Source organism: Lichenostomus cassidix, chromosome 18 (assembly GCF_008360975.1).
Source record: "Lichenostomus cassidix isolate B80296 chromosome 18, HeHo_3.0, whole genome shotgun sequence".
Lineage (NCBI taxonomy): Eukaryota > Metazoa > Chordata > Aves > Passeriformes > Meliphagidae > Lichenostomus > Lichenostomus cassidix.
In genome coordinates, this window is record NC_139498.1 from 11,076,129 (window position 1) to 11,089,303 (window position 13,175).

General features: G+C 54.1%; 1 protein-coding gene across 4 annotated transcripts in view; it reads left to right on the top strand.

The window, feature by feature from the left end:
- The window catches only part of PIK3R5 (phosphoinositide-3-kinase regulatory subunit 5), a 59,069-nt gene that overhangs the window by 10,941 nt on the left and 34,953 nt on the right, over positions 1-13,175 (top strand). Inside the window, exon 1 of one of the 4 annotated variants that reach the window (XM_085078004.1) lies at positions 3,571-3,980. The exons of 2 other annotated variants lie outside the window; for them this stretch is intronic. The gene's annotated coding sequence lies outside the window, so the exon portion shown is untranslated. Of the gene's footprint in view, positions 1-3,570; positions 3,981-11,329; positions 11,464-13,175 lie in introns of those variants that run through there. One more of the 4 variants, XM_085078006.1, reaches the window with a different exon arrangement.

Below are 13,175 nucleotides of genomic sequence, written 5' to 3' on the forward strand. Positions count from 1 at the left end.
CTTAAGCAAGAAGGGGTTCTAGCTGGCTGGGGTGAGCTGCCCTCCACAGCAGGTGCTTTGTGTCTGGAGATATTAATTTGTTTAATCACCTCAGTTTTGCATAGGTAAAGTTGGAGGCAATGACTCCTGTCCCTGGATAGACCCAGAGTCACCACGGAGCTCTGCAGAGAGCAAAGAGCTGATCGGGGTGCTCCAAAGTCACTGCGTGATTTATTTTTTTTTATCTTACTTTGTGCCTTGGACTCCATCATTTTTTGGGGCTCATCATGAACATCCCAAAGTTTCTGGCCTTGAGGACATTGTTGCAAGGAAAAGGACACCAGGAGTGGGTGCTGCTTTGCCTGGTGTGTTGTTGGCTGTGCAGAAGGTCACAAAGATTTCAGACTCCCTTCATTTCCCTGGGCACGTCTCCTGCTGGGCAGAGCCCTGGGGGCACAGGGTGCTCAGAGAGTCTGGCAGAAAGTCTGACTGAAGGAAGAGTTGTTGGGTATGGGAATAGAAGAGGTGACTCCAGCACAGGAAGGACCTGGAACTGCTGGAGAGAATCCAGAGGAGGCTCCAGGATGATCAGAGGGATGGAGCAGCTCTGCTGGGAGGAAAGGCTGGGGGAGCTGGGATTGTTCAGCCTGGAGAGGAGAAGCTTTGGGGTGACCTGACTGTGCCCTTCAGTGCCTGAGGGAGCTGACAGGAAAGATGGAGAGAGACTCTTTATAAGGGATGGAGGGACAGGGCACAGGGAATGGCTTCAGACTGCCAGAGGGCAGGGATGGATGGGATATGGGGAGAAATTCCTCCCTGTGAGGGTGGGCAGGCCCTGGCACAGGGTGCCCAGAGAAGCTGTGGCTGCCCCTGGATCTCTGGAATTGTCCAAGGCCAGGTTGGACATTGGGGCTTGGAGCAGCCTGGGACAATGGGAGGTGTCCCTGCCATGACAAGGGTGGCACTGGATGAGCTTTAAGGTCCCTTCTAACCAAACCCTTCTGGGATTCTATGAACAAACTCCTTGAGGAGCACAGTGCCCCTGACAATCCACAGCCAGCTCTGGACAACTTAATTCAACTGAATCCTCAAGATCAAGCATTTTTAGGCCAGCAATGGCAGCTTTTATCTTTAGCTGGTGTTGGGTGTCAACCTCAATCCCCCAGTGGTTTCTCCCCTCTGAGCAGCTGTGCTTTGGGGAGTTTTTGGAGGGAAACTGGGTTTTCCTGCTTAATCCACTCCTCTGGTGGGGCTGTCCTGTTCAGCACTGGTGGAACCTGAGTGACACCTTCTCTTGGCTCACTGCTCTGGGGTTGCAAGCTTGTTGTTGCCATTGATGCTGAGGGAAGTCCTATTCCAGGCTGACCTGCTCCGACACTTCCTTACCAATAACTGGTACCCAGTGGGAGAGGAGAGGAGAGACTGGTTAGGGTGGGGCCAGCGTGTGAACCACCTGAGGAAAGACCTAAATGGCACAGGGAGGTGAATCTGTCCATCTGTGTGACCAATCAAGTTAAACCTCTCTCTAATCGTAACAAGCCTTTCACACAGGCAGCTCCATCCCTCAGATTCAAGACACCCCATTTGAAAGGCTGGAGCTGCAGTGTCTGTTGAGGATGATCAGTGACCACTGATATCAAAGGCAGCCAAATTTTCTTTATCCCAGAAGAGCAAATGTTCACCACCTCTTCTTTCTTTTCCCCCCAAACCATCAGGGCTGTGCAAGGGCCTTGAGTTTCCCTCTGGGGACTACTGACTCCACCTGCCTGTAGAGTTCCCAGTGAGTTTTGCTGTCCCTAAGTACTTGGTCTGTCTGAGAAGGTCAGTCTTCCCCATTTGCTCAGGGGAGATGGAAGCCCTTAGAGATGGCAGATCTTGTGTGTTGTTCTCTCAATAACTCCCAACGAGGATGTTGTGTTTTAACCTTGTGACCCCTGGGATGCTCTCCTTGCTATTAAATGCACTGTAATTCCAGTTCTCATGGATATTCCCTCTAAAAATACCTCGAGGTGCCTCTCTGGTGATGAGTTACAGAAAGAACTTGTAAGAAGTGAATGTGTTGAGGCCTGAGTCTCTCTTTAGCTGTGCTGGGGAAAGCTTCTGGTAATGGGGCTCATCAAGCCTCCTTGGGGAAGGGTGGCAGGAGATTTTCCCCTCTAAATGGGGATGAGATTTCCATTGTGGCAGCAGAAATCCAGGCTTTTATGGCTGTAAAGAAAGAGTGCTATTTGAGTCTCGTCCAGACTGGAAAAGAGAGCCCTCATGCCCATGCTGAGCAAACAGGAAAACTGGTGATGGATGGTGGGAAGAGCCTTTCCTTCAGTTTTTGACACTGGTTCGTCAGGAGGGAGCTGTTCTGGCAGCATCCAGGTGGGAAGATCCAGCTCCATGGACACACAGGGAGGAGTGGATCTCTTGGCTCCTCTGGCTCTGCTCCTCCCCAGCACCAGGCGGTGCTGCCTGAAGGTGAACTGACCCTGACCCAAAAGAGGAGAGAGCATCCCAAACCTGCCTGAGCCCAACCTACTCATGTGTGCCATCATTCATGGGGGCACAAAGTCCTTGCCTGGCTCTGGAGCTGCTCTCCTGTGTCTCTCCTTGCCCAGCCCTCCCTGGCCACACGTCCCACTGGGGTATCTGACAGCCTGGCACGTGCCAGGGACAGCCCAGTTATTTCTGACCAGACCACTTGTGTGTGGGTTTTATTTCTGTATTTTCTTGCTCACGACTGTTGAGTTTCCTGGAACTGCTTGCCCCAAAGCAGGGCCCTTTGCAGTCTCGGCCCTGTTTTGGCCAGAGCCTCGTGTGCTCCTCGGATGTGGCAGGAGCCTGAAATCCTCCTCTAGAATAGGAAATGGTGGCACAACTTCCCCCTGGCTCCCAGCACTTCTCCTTTTGGCACAGCACACGGAAGGTGGGGTAAGAAGATCTCTGAAATTGCAGAAGTGTGGGTTGCTCTTGGAAACTGTGTCCCTGGGGAGGGGGTTTGTGTGGGGATGGATCCAGCTCCTGGCCTGTGGCTTCCTCCTCAGACAGGAGGGAAATGTCATAGTGTCAGCAGAGCCAGAGGATGGGGGGCTGCAGGCTTCACAGGCCTCGCTCTGGGGAGTTGCCTTCTCTCTGTTTTTCCACCCTTGGAACCACTGTCCCATGCCCTTGCTCACCCATGGGTTGTCTTGGATGTCATGGAATGCTGCTGATTTCCACAGGATTGTTCCCACTTTCTGTGATGATTTCTCTTGTGCTCCCAGAGAGGAGAACCCTCGCCCAAACCTGAGCTGTGCTCATGGGGATGCTCTTGCTGTTCCCACTGGGAGCTGCTGGGGAGGGACTGAGGCTGTTGGGGTTTTGGCTGGAATGTTCTTTGACCTCATTTGATTACCGAACCCTTCGTGCTCAGCACCAGGGCAAAACATCCCAGGGAAAGCAGCTTATGCAAAAATACCCAGAGCCAATGCAGAGACACACAGGACTTTCCAAGGTCACACAACAGATCCTGAGCCTGGGAACAACTCCCAGGGCAGCTGAGGTGGGAGAGGAGGAGTTGGACCTGTGGGGGAGAGCAGCAGCAGTTTGGGATGTGCTGTGGGTGGAGATGCCTGAGGGGAGTCACCTTGTCCCTGTGGGCTGCTCTGGGGTCCCACAGCAGCATTTCCCTTCCAGCCTGGGCTGGGCACAGGGGATGCTGCAGCTGCCAGGGCTTTGGGGGTCTGAGGGGAGGAAAAAGGAGCATCCCCAGTGAGAGGAGCAGCCTGAGCCCCCCAGCTCTGCTGCCTGCTGGATGTGGTGTTCTCCAGCTGTGCCGAGAGGAGATGCTGGGAGGGGCTGGAGGGAAAGCTGCTGTTGGGAGAGTGTGAGGAGAGGAGGTGCCAGCACAGGGAAGTGTCTGTGAGTGCTGGCAGCAGGCACGGGCAGAGTGGAGCCGTCCTGGGTGGCACCAGAGCTGCTGCAGCCCCTCTGTGCTCTCCCCACATCTGCAGGGCGTGGCCCTGACACCTTGGGTGAGTTTCTTTGTCTCTTGGCTTTTCCCAAGCCTTTCTCCTGCCAAGGGCACAATGGAGCAGCAAATCCATGGTTTGGGGGCTACAGCAGAGGCTGCCACCTCAATTCTGCCGGGGAGGGATGGGAAGGGGGGACAGTCCCTAAATGACAGTCTGGACTGCCAGATGTCCCAGTGCAGAGCTGCTATTCCTGGGAATTGTGCTTCTCCTACTCGAGCTCTGCTGCAAGAGGACTGGATATGAAATCATGGAATACCCACACCTGTACAATCCCGAGAGGTCAGGAGTTGGTGGCCCTGGTCAGGAGTGTCTGGCTGGTTCTGTGGGTGTCATTGCCACCTCTCAACATGCCAAGGGCCATGACTGAGATTGGCTTCTGCTGAAGGACTGAGCTGTTCCTAGGGCTGCTCTGCTCCACTCCAACTGAAATGGGCAAGCCCAGGGCATGGACACGTTTGATTTGGGGGGTTTGAGTATTTTCAGGCTTTGTCTTAGGGTTGATGTGAGAGCTTTGTGGTTCAGCCTCTGAGGCCCTCAGATTCTGCAGCTTTGTGCCTGAGAGGTTCAGCATGGAGAGCAACTCCCTGGGGATACCTCTCCTCAACCTGGGGGATTTGGAAGTCAAAGCACATCCAGAAGAGCCACTTCCATCCCAAGGGATAATGGAGTCCACAGCAGTGCTGCTGCAGGGGGGCCTGCAGGGCCACATGTCCAGCTCCCAGTGTCCCCAGGGCTTGTGTCAGGCTGCTTGGAGCATGTTTGGTCACTCACAGGCAGAGCAGCTATGCCATGGTGTCACACAGTGCTCTGCACTGCTTGGAGACTGTTTCTTGTGTCCAGGTTACTGCTGGAACTGCTGAACCTCTAAAAGGACATCTTCATTTGGGATGGGATGGGGAGTCCTGGTGTGTAGCACTAAGGCAAATGTTGAATCCCTTTGATGCAGATTTAACCCCAAATCTCTTAGATTCTAGCATGCAGCCAAGTCTGCAAAGCCATTCTGGCCTAGCCATTGCTTGGGAGTGGTCCTAGGAGTGGAGAGCATCAAATCTCTCTGGTGATCAGGGACAGGCCCAGGGAATGACTGGAGCTGTGGCAGGGCAGGTCAGGCTGGAGATCAAGAAAGGCTCTTCCCCCAGAGGGTGCTGGGCACTGCCCAGGATCCCCAGGCAATGGGCACAGCCTGAGGCTGCCAGAGCTCCAGGGGTGTTTGGACAGCACTGCTAGGGATGCACAGGGTGGGATTTGGGGTGACTGTGCAGGGCTGGGAGATGCACTGGATGATCCTGTGGGTCCCTTCCAGCTCACGACGTGATTCCATGAAATGGATGAAACAAATGCTTTGTTTGCCACCAAAACATTCAGCAGGGTAAAGTTTCCTGTATCCAGGGCTGAACCTCCTTCCCAAACTGAAGGCAGGAGGTGAATGCACTCAGCCCTGCCCCTGCCTCCTCCAGCCCCCGAGCAGCCCTGCCAAGGCACTGCGGGGTGGGTGGCAGTGGGGACTGGTGGGACTGGTCCTGCATGGGCCCCTCAGAGCTGAGTCCTTCTCTGCCAGGTGCTGCCTTGTTCTGGGGCTGAGGAGCTCTTCCAGCTTGGGGGGTATCTTAAAGCTCCATGTTTCAAAGAGTTTGTTGGGTTTTTTCCCTTCCCCAGCTCGAACTGTAACAGCCGCGCTTGGGATAAGCACTTTGAAGCCTTAATTGCAATTATGAATCTTCCTCTGTTCCCAGGTCTCCCCTAATTGGCTTCCTGTGCGAACTTCCAAAGCTGGGAAAAACAAAACTGCTGTTTTTGTGAGGGAGTTGCTGGCGTGAGACTCCCGAGCCCAAATAAAGGCAGGCTCAGCCAGCCCCGTGCGCTGCTGTGCCCAGATGCTCACAAGGGTGGCATTATCTCAAACCTAAGCTGATTTACATGCTTGCATTTGCAAAGTGCTAATCTAGTGGGATTTTTTTCTTTCCCTCTCCTCTCCTTTTCTTTTCAGCGCCCTCTAATCTCCTGCTCTGCCTGCCAGGTTCCCAGCTCCTTTGGCTGGAATAGGCCCCAGCTAAATCCTTTATCTGTCTGTTTGGCAGCCCCGGGTGCATTAGTTAGCAAACGAGTGACACTTTTCCTGGCTCATTAATTAGATTTACTGAGCTGAGTGCTTGCTGCTGCTGCAAGAGTCCAGACAAGGCAGTTCTGTATTTTGTTTCTTAGAAATTTGGAGTTTAAAAAACTCAGTTCCAAGGCAGTTCTGGTACCAGTGGTCAAATCCACAGCTTGCACTGTTGCTGAGAACACGTGGTTTTCTCGTGTGCAGCTGTATTTCTGCAATTTGCTGCTGCATGGGCAGTTCTGGTTGTGTGTCATTGTTTTGCTGCTCAGAAAGTTTGAGGATGGGTGGCTGGGTACTGTGCTGGGTGCCCATGGCAGGATATCTTGGTTAAGGTGAGTGGTTCTTGTGGGTTAGAAATAACCTCGGTGAAATATCAGGATGTTTTTATATATCATAAAAATGCTTTTTGGCACATCCTGCTCCACCAGCTTTGCCTGCCAGGTTTATAAATGGGATTGGGAAGGTTACAGTAGGAAATTAAAGTGACAGGATGAAAGAAAATTCTGGTTCACCCCTATCTGCCACTGCTTTGCAGCCGGTGGTAGAGGGACTGTGCTGCAGCAGGAGCCTCTGCCCCCCCTTTTGGAGGGGAAACTGAGGCACAGAGAGGACTCACCAAACTCTGGGCTTTGATTGTGGACTTTTGGTTATCTTAGGAAGCACTGGACAGCACCAGCTTGTGTTATCTTGGTTTGGGGGCTGGGCAGTCTGGGAGGGTGACAAGGGGGGGGTCCTGTCACCCACTGCAACCTGGGAGCCCAGGTCCAGCACTGGGACTCCCTGAGGAGGCTGACGGATGCTCCTGGTGCTGATGAGGTGTTTGTCATCCCATTTACAAATGGCCAAGCCAAGAGGGGTCCCTCAGTCTGTGTTGGGGACAAGAGGACAGGGTGCTGCTGAAAAAAGAGCCTCAGTGCTGAACAAGGCAGTGTTAGAGCTCATGGTGAGTTGGGCACTTTGCTTGTTGGGATAAACACCTAAATCTGGAATTAATGACCTGCCCGTGGCTGGCTGGGGTTATGCAAAAGCCTGGCAGATGTGTCTTGCTGGTTTGTCCCTCTCCAGTCCTGCAAGGAGTGGCTCTGCTTTGTCTGCCGTTCCTCAAGATTGCTGAGGCTTTCCGTGGAAAATGAGCTGTCCTGGAGGACACTCGGGGTCCCTTTGCCCGTGCTCAGTTGAGTGTTTGGCCTCTGGGTTGTGGCTGCTGCCTGCTGTGAGGTGGCACTCGGGAGGGTGACCCTGCCCCTCCCCTGGCACAGCCTCGGTGACAGAGGCTCCGTGCAGCCTGTGCCCAGAGAGGCTCTGCCCCAGCCGCTGCTCCAGCGGCTGTGAGCCTCCTGTCCTGGTCACTGCTGGGTGGGGACAGGGAGGGGAACTGGCCTTGAGGGGATCAGATCCTCCTGTCCTGGTCACTGCTGGGTGGGTACAGGGAGGGAACAGAGATGCAGAATCGATGCTCATGGAGAGGGGCTCAGTACTTTCAGCAGAGGATCCCTGAAGTGACAATCGCTGTTAAATTTTAGTGTCTCACATCCAGACCTAAAGGCTCTGAAGGGATGAGGATGCTCAGCAGTTTTTAAAGCCAGGATTGGCCCCAGGTCTAACACACAGACCCCAAAAAGGTCCTGCCTCGAGGGTGGTGGCAGTGACAGCCCTGAGCTCCTACAGCTGTAGGGGATCGGAGGGGCTGCAGGCAAATCCCACCGGGATGCTCCACGTGCTGTCTGATCCCTTTCCCTGCCTGCTCAGTCGCAGTCGGGCCGGGCTGTGCCTCGGCTGAGCCAAAGAGCAGAACCCGCCGGCGATTTGGTGAAACTTGGTTTCACTGCTCGTGAAACCATCAGTGTGAGCGGAGACAGAACGGCAGCAGTTCCTGGAAGGAGTTTTGGAGGCGCAGAGCTGGGGGAGGAGAGCAGAAATATCTGCGATGTGTCACAGAGCTGTGACCAAAAGCACTTTGCACTTCACCCACGTGAGAGTTGCCTTCCCAGAGCAGCAGCGTGTTTACCCACCGCGGACCCTCCGCTGGGACAGGCGAATTGCCGCTAATTGGCTGCCCTAAAGGCACAGGGGCCAGGCCGGCTAATTAGCCGGGTCTTTACACCTCCCCTGTTAATGTGGAGAGTGCAGGATATTCCCGGAGGGAACTGGACTTCCAGGGAGGTGACCCCCATCAGCTCGCAGAGTCTTTTGATCGCTGCCGGGGGTGAGCCGGGAGCTGCAGCTGGGAGCCGCCAGCCTGAAGTCGCAGTTATTAGGAGTTCACATTTTGGAGTTAAAAGCACAGAAATAACTGGGTCCCCCTGGAAGAAGGTGAGAAGGGGAATAAGTTGCTGCCAGCCCGGGACTGCTGGGGTGGGAAGTCGGCATCTGCCCCAAGCCTCCCTCTGCGCTGGCAGAGTGACCTCACTTGGCTGAACCTGTTCTGTTCTTTTTTTTAAAAACTGAATTTAAAAAAAGACCATTTAGGCACATCACAGAACCAGTCCCGAGTGCCCAGCTGGATTCAAGTGTGACTTGAGCTGTGAGTGTTGCAGGTAGGATAGAAAAGGTGGAAAAGCTGAGAAAAGCACAGGGTAATTCTGGTGACTGGATTTTATAGCAGCTCTGAGGGGGAAATGCTTGGGGTTTAAGGTGCCCTCGGGACCCCAGAATCCCAGGATGGGTCAGGCTGGAGAGGCTTCAGTAGGTCCCATCTGTGCCACCTCCCTGCTCCAGCAGGGCCATCCCAGAGCTCAGGGCACAGCAGTGTGTCCAGGCAGCTCTGGAATATCCCCAGGGAGGAGACTGCAGCCCTCTCTGGGCTCTGTTCAGGGCTGGCACTGCCCAGGGAAGAAGTTGTGCCTCCTGTGCAGTGGAGCTCCCTGGGCTCAGTCCCTGCCGTTCCTCTGGTGCCATTGCTGTCCCTGGAGCAGAGCCTGGCCCTGTCTGAGCTGCCTGCAGCCAGGGACAGATGTCAGATCCTGGTGTGGCCCTTGTCCCACCCCAGGCATCCTGGATGACCTGAGCAAAGTGCCTTTGCCTTCCCGCAGTCTCAGTTCCCCAGTCCCCATTGAGAGCTGTGTATTTTTCTTCCTTGGAGGAATGATTTGAGGATAAAGGCATTAAATAACGGATTTATTTAATCCATTAAATTAATAGGGTGGTAACTTAATTAATAAGCTGGGGTGGTAACTCACCCCAGCTGTGCTTGTCTTGAGGCTGGGAGAGCCTGGGCTGTCAGGAGCTGCAGCAGCACTGCTGGGACATTCCAATCCCTCCTCCAGAGCCAGCTGGATGGGGCTGTGGCTGGCTCTGCCCAGAGGTGTCAGTGCTGCCACAGAACACAGGGGAAGTGAGGGGAGCCTGTTCCATCAGTGTCCCCATGTCCTCGGGGGATGCTGCTGGTGCTAAAGGGCTTTGTCTGCCCTGCTGAAACCCAAGATCAGAAACATTAAATCTCCAAGCTGCCCATGGCCACCTCTTTGACTACTGGCTGTGCCTTTTTCATGGTGAGAGAAGGACACTGGTGATGAGCCCACGAGGGGCATGACCCAGAGATATTCCTGAGGAAGCCCATTCCCATCCACATCACCCTGGAGCCAGGTGTCAGGTGGCACCACAGCAGGGTTTGGGTTCCCAGCAGCAGCAGCAGCCCCATGGTCAGGTCCAGTGACACCCCAGGCACTGGTACCTTCCGCAGGGAGAATGATCTTGGGTGACAGATTGCTGGTCAGTTCCTTACCCCAAGAGGTGATGAATCCCATCATCACTTGAACTGCTCTTCCTGTAGGGAGAGCTGGTGGCAGCCCTGCCTCATCCTGAGAAAGGCAACTGTGCTGGAACATCTGGGTTTGGGAAGATCAGACGCACATGGAGCGCTTTCATTCCAGGGGCTCCTGAGTGCTAATAAGATCTGCTCCAGTTCACCCACCAAGGTTTGTTTTGGGGTTGAGGCCTCTGGTTTCTTCGCTAGATAAGAAAATTCAGCTTTGTGGTGAAGTGTTGGATTGGTTCTTCCTTCAGCCAAGGCCCAGGTGACTCAGGGCAGGGATCAGCACTGCAGCACAATTATAGAACAAGGAGAAGAACAGAGACAAAACAAACTCAGGGCCCAGCAGATAAACCGTGCTGCAGTGCTGCTGAGCTGGGCTCCTTTCTGCCCTCAGCCATCCAGAGAGGGAGCACTGGGGCTGGGGGAGCCCAGCTCTCCTGGGAGGCTCTTCCCAGCAGGGAAAAGATGGAAAAGCTTTCCCATTCACAAAATATTTGTCAGGGTGTGAGCTGGGGGGTCCTCTGAGCACACTGAGCTGGGGCACCCCAAGTTCCCCACTCTGACCCACATGTTTCACCTGACCATACCATGTTCCCAATCCCAGAAAGTTCCAAGTGTTTCCACAAGGAGTGGAAATGAGTGGCAATGAAAGGTGAGTTCTGAGGATACAGAAGCACAGTTAGAGCTCAGGGGTTTGGCTGTCTCAGGGATGCTGGGGGAGGGCAAACCAGCACAGGAACATCCTTGGGGGAAGATTCCCACCAAAAACTGGGCCCATTGAGAACTGGCCTGCTGGGGACTTGCTCTTTGCAAGGTGCCTCTAACCACTGGTGTGTGGTCAAAAATGTCTCATTTGAACAGAAATGAGAAGTTTCATGTTTTTTCTGGCTTGATTTTTACTTTTGAATCACAGATGAGGGCAAACACTGTTTTGAAATGAGTTGCAAGGTTTTGTTTTGAGCTCTTGAGACCCCCTCTGTCCACACCTCTCCCTGTGCACCATCTGGGCAGAGGCATTTTTTTTTTTTATCCTCTCCCATTCACTGAGAAATTCCCTTACCTCAGAACCATTTCCCTGATTATTTTCTTCTTTTTGCCAAGTCTCTTGCAGCTCAGTTTTTCCTCATACTCTGATTTAGTTTGCTGCTTTGGTTGCACAACCTTGGGAAAACTCTATCCTAAATTTTGGGTCAAGCATCTCCATTATCATCAAGGCTGTTCCTGAGGCCACCTCTTGTGCTGCCCTGCAGGAAGGACATGGCAAAGGTGCCTCCTTGGCAGCTGGTTCTCGATGCTGGGAGCCCCCACGGGCCTGTTTCATGCTGGCAGTGGTGTGAATCCTCCTCCTGATGCTCCAGCAACATCCCTGGGGCTTTACCAGCCTGAGGATGGAACATTCCAGAGCAAAGGACAGCTGAGGTGGGCAGTGCTGGGACTCTGCTCCTGATATTTTGATTTTTTTTTTTTTTTTTTCTTTCAGTGGAGCCTTTATCTCCAAAACTCCCAAACAAAAAGCAGTTACACTTTGGAGCTGTTGTTGTTTGCTTGCACCTCTTGGGTTTATTTTCTTGGCCTTCACAGAGTTTTCACCTCCCAAGCCCCGCCTTAAGCTCTGGCTGCTAATGCAGGTAATCTTGGGGCTGGAATTTGGGAAATCCCATTAAATAACTCTCTGCAGCCACACGAAGGACTCGGATGGAGGGGTTTGAGTGGGGCTGACTCGTCTTAGGCATTACTGAGCTTCCTGTGGGTTTTCTGCTCTGATCCCAGAGCTGGGGCTCTCGGGGCAAGGCTGAGCGGGGCCAGGTTGTGCCGGGAGGGGCTGGGGCGATAAAACCACTCGTGATTACCGAGCAAAGCACTGCAAAGCGCTGGGACCTGCTGCCCTCCCACCGCAGGGTCAGGGTGTTGAGCCCCACCAGCCTCTCCCGGGCTGCACAGGGCTCAGGGCTCAGGGCGGTCCCACACCAGGATCTCCTCTCCCCCTGGCTGTGCTCAGGGCGGGGGATTTGGGGTTTTTGGGTGGTGTTGCTCGGGGTTATGCGATGCTGAGCGCCGGTGGAGTCACACGTGTGTGGCTGTTGTGTCCTCTATCCCTCTCGCCCTCCCCAGGTTTTGCTGTCTCTCAGAGCTCGCTGGGTTCTCCCTTCCCTGGGAGTGAAACAGCAGGGGGACACACGGGGCCAGGCTGGGACAGGCACCCAGAGCAAGGAAAGTCAATCCTGCCCGGGCTGAGGGAGGATCTTGGTCTGCATTTGGGATTTTGGCCCTGTCTGGCACCCGGGGCACACAGCTCTCCCTGTCTCCAGGTTTTAGCTGCGGTGTGATGCCTTAGGTGTGAATTTGCTGCTGAAGACAAAGAATTAGACTCAAGCATGACCAGAGGCTGCTCATTCCAGGCAGATGGCAGAGCACTTTCCTTATTTCTGCCTCTCCTGGATGTTATTTTCCCTCGCTTGGATGATGATCCATCCTTTGGCTGCAGAGTGTTTTTAAGCTCCTTCCTGAGCTGCAGAACTGCTCCTCTGACTACAGATCTTTCCTTCTGCCACATCCTGGTGCTCTGTGGCCATGGTCAGTAGCAGCAGAACTGACCACACAGACATGCAGTTGCTAGGCCAGGCTTAACTCTCCCGCTGTCTGACAGGGATCCCTCTGTGCCCTGGCCATGGCCACTGTTGAGCCTTTCCACAGAGCCACCTACATATGGGAAATGGGAACTGGGAGTTAATTTGGGCTGCTTTGTGCCAAGCAGCATCTCAGGGCTTAGATCCATGGCTGGGCTCACGCAGCCCAGCTCTGGGCAGCCCCGAGCTGGGTGATGTGCTGATGTTGCCTTCAGTGGAGAGGAGCAGGCAGGGCACAGTGCCCATCGTGGGTGTCTCTCCCAGGAGCTGAGCAGCCCAGGTTCGTGGCTCACCCGGCAGTTGGCAATGTTGCTGGTGGCAGTTTGGATGAGTCACAAGTCATCATTCAATTCCTCGGGCTGGAAGGAATTCCAATCCCTTCGTGCACTGCTGCCAAGGACACCCCCAGCCCCACGGTGCCCACTGTGGGTGCCCAGCTGGCACCTGGGGGGAGCAGGAATCCAACCCTGGGTGTAGAACCTGGCTGCTGCTTGGCCCTTGTTGTGTCACATTTTGTAGGTGCTGTTTGGTACTAAAAGGACTCCGAAACTGCCTTTGCATGTCGGGTGCTTTCCCTGCCCTGTGGTGGAGCCTCTCCTTCAGCCCGGTTCTCAGAGACTGCGAGAACACTGAGTGATATCTGGCTCTGACTGAGCTCTCCAGTTCTCACATTTTCTGGTGTAAATGAGGCATTTCAGTTCAGAAATGCTGCT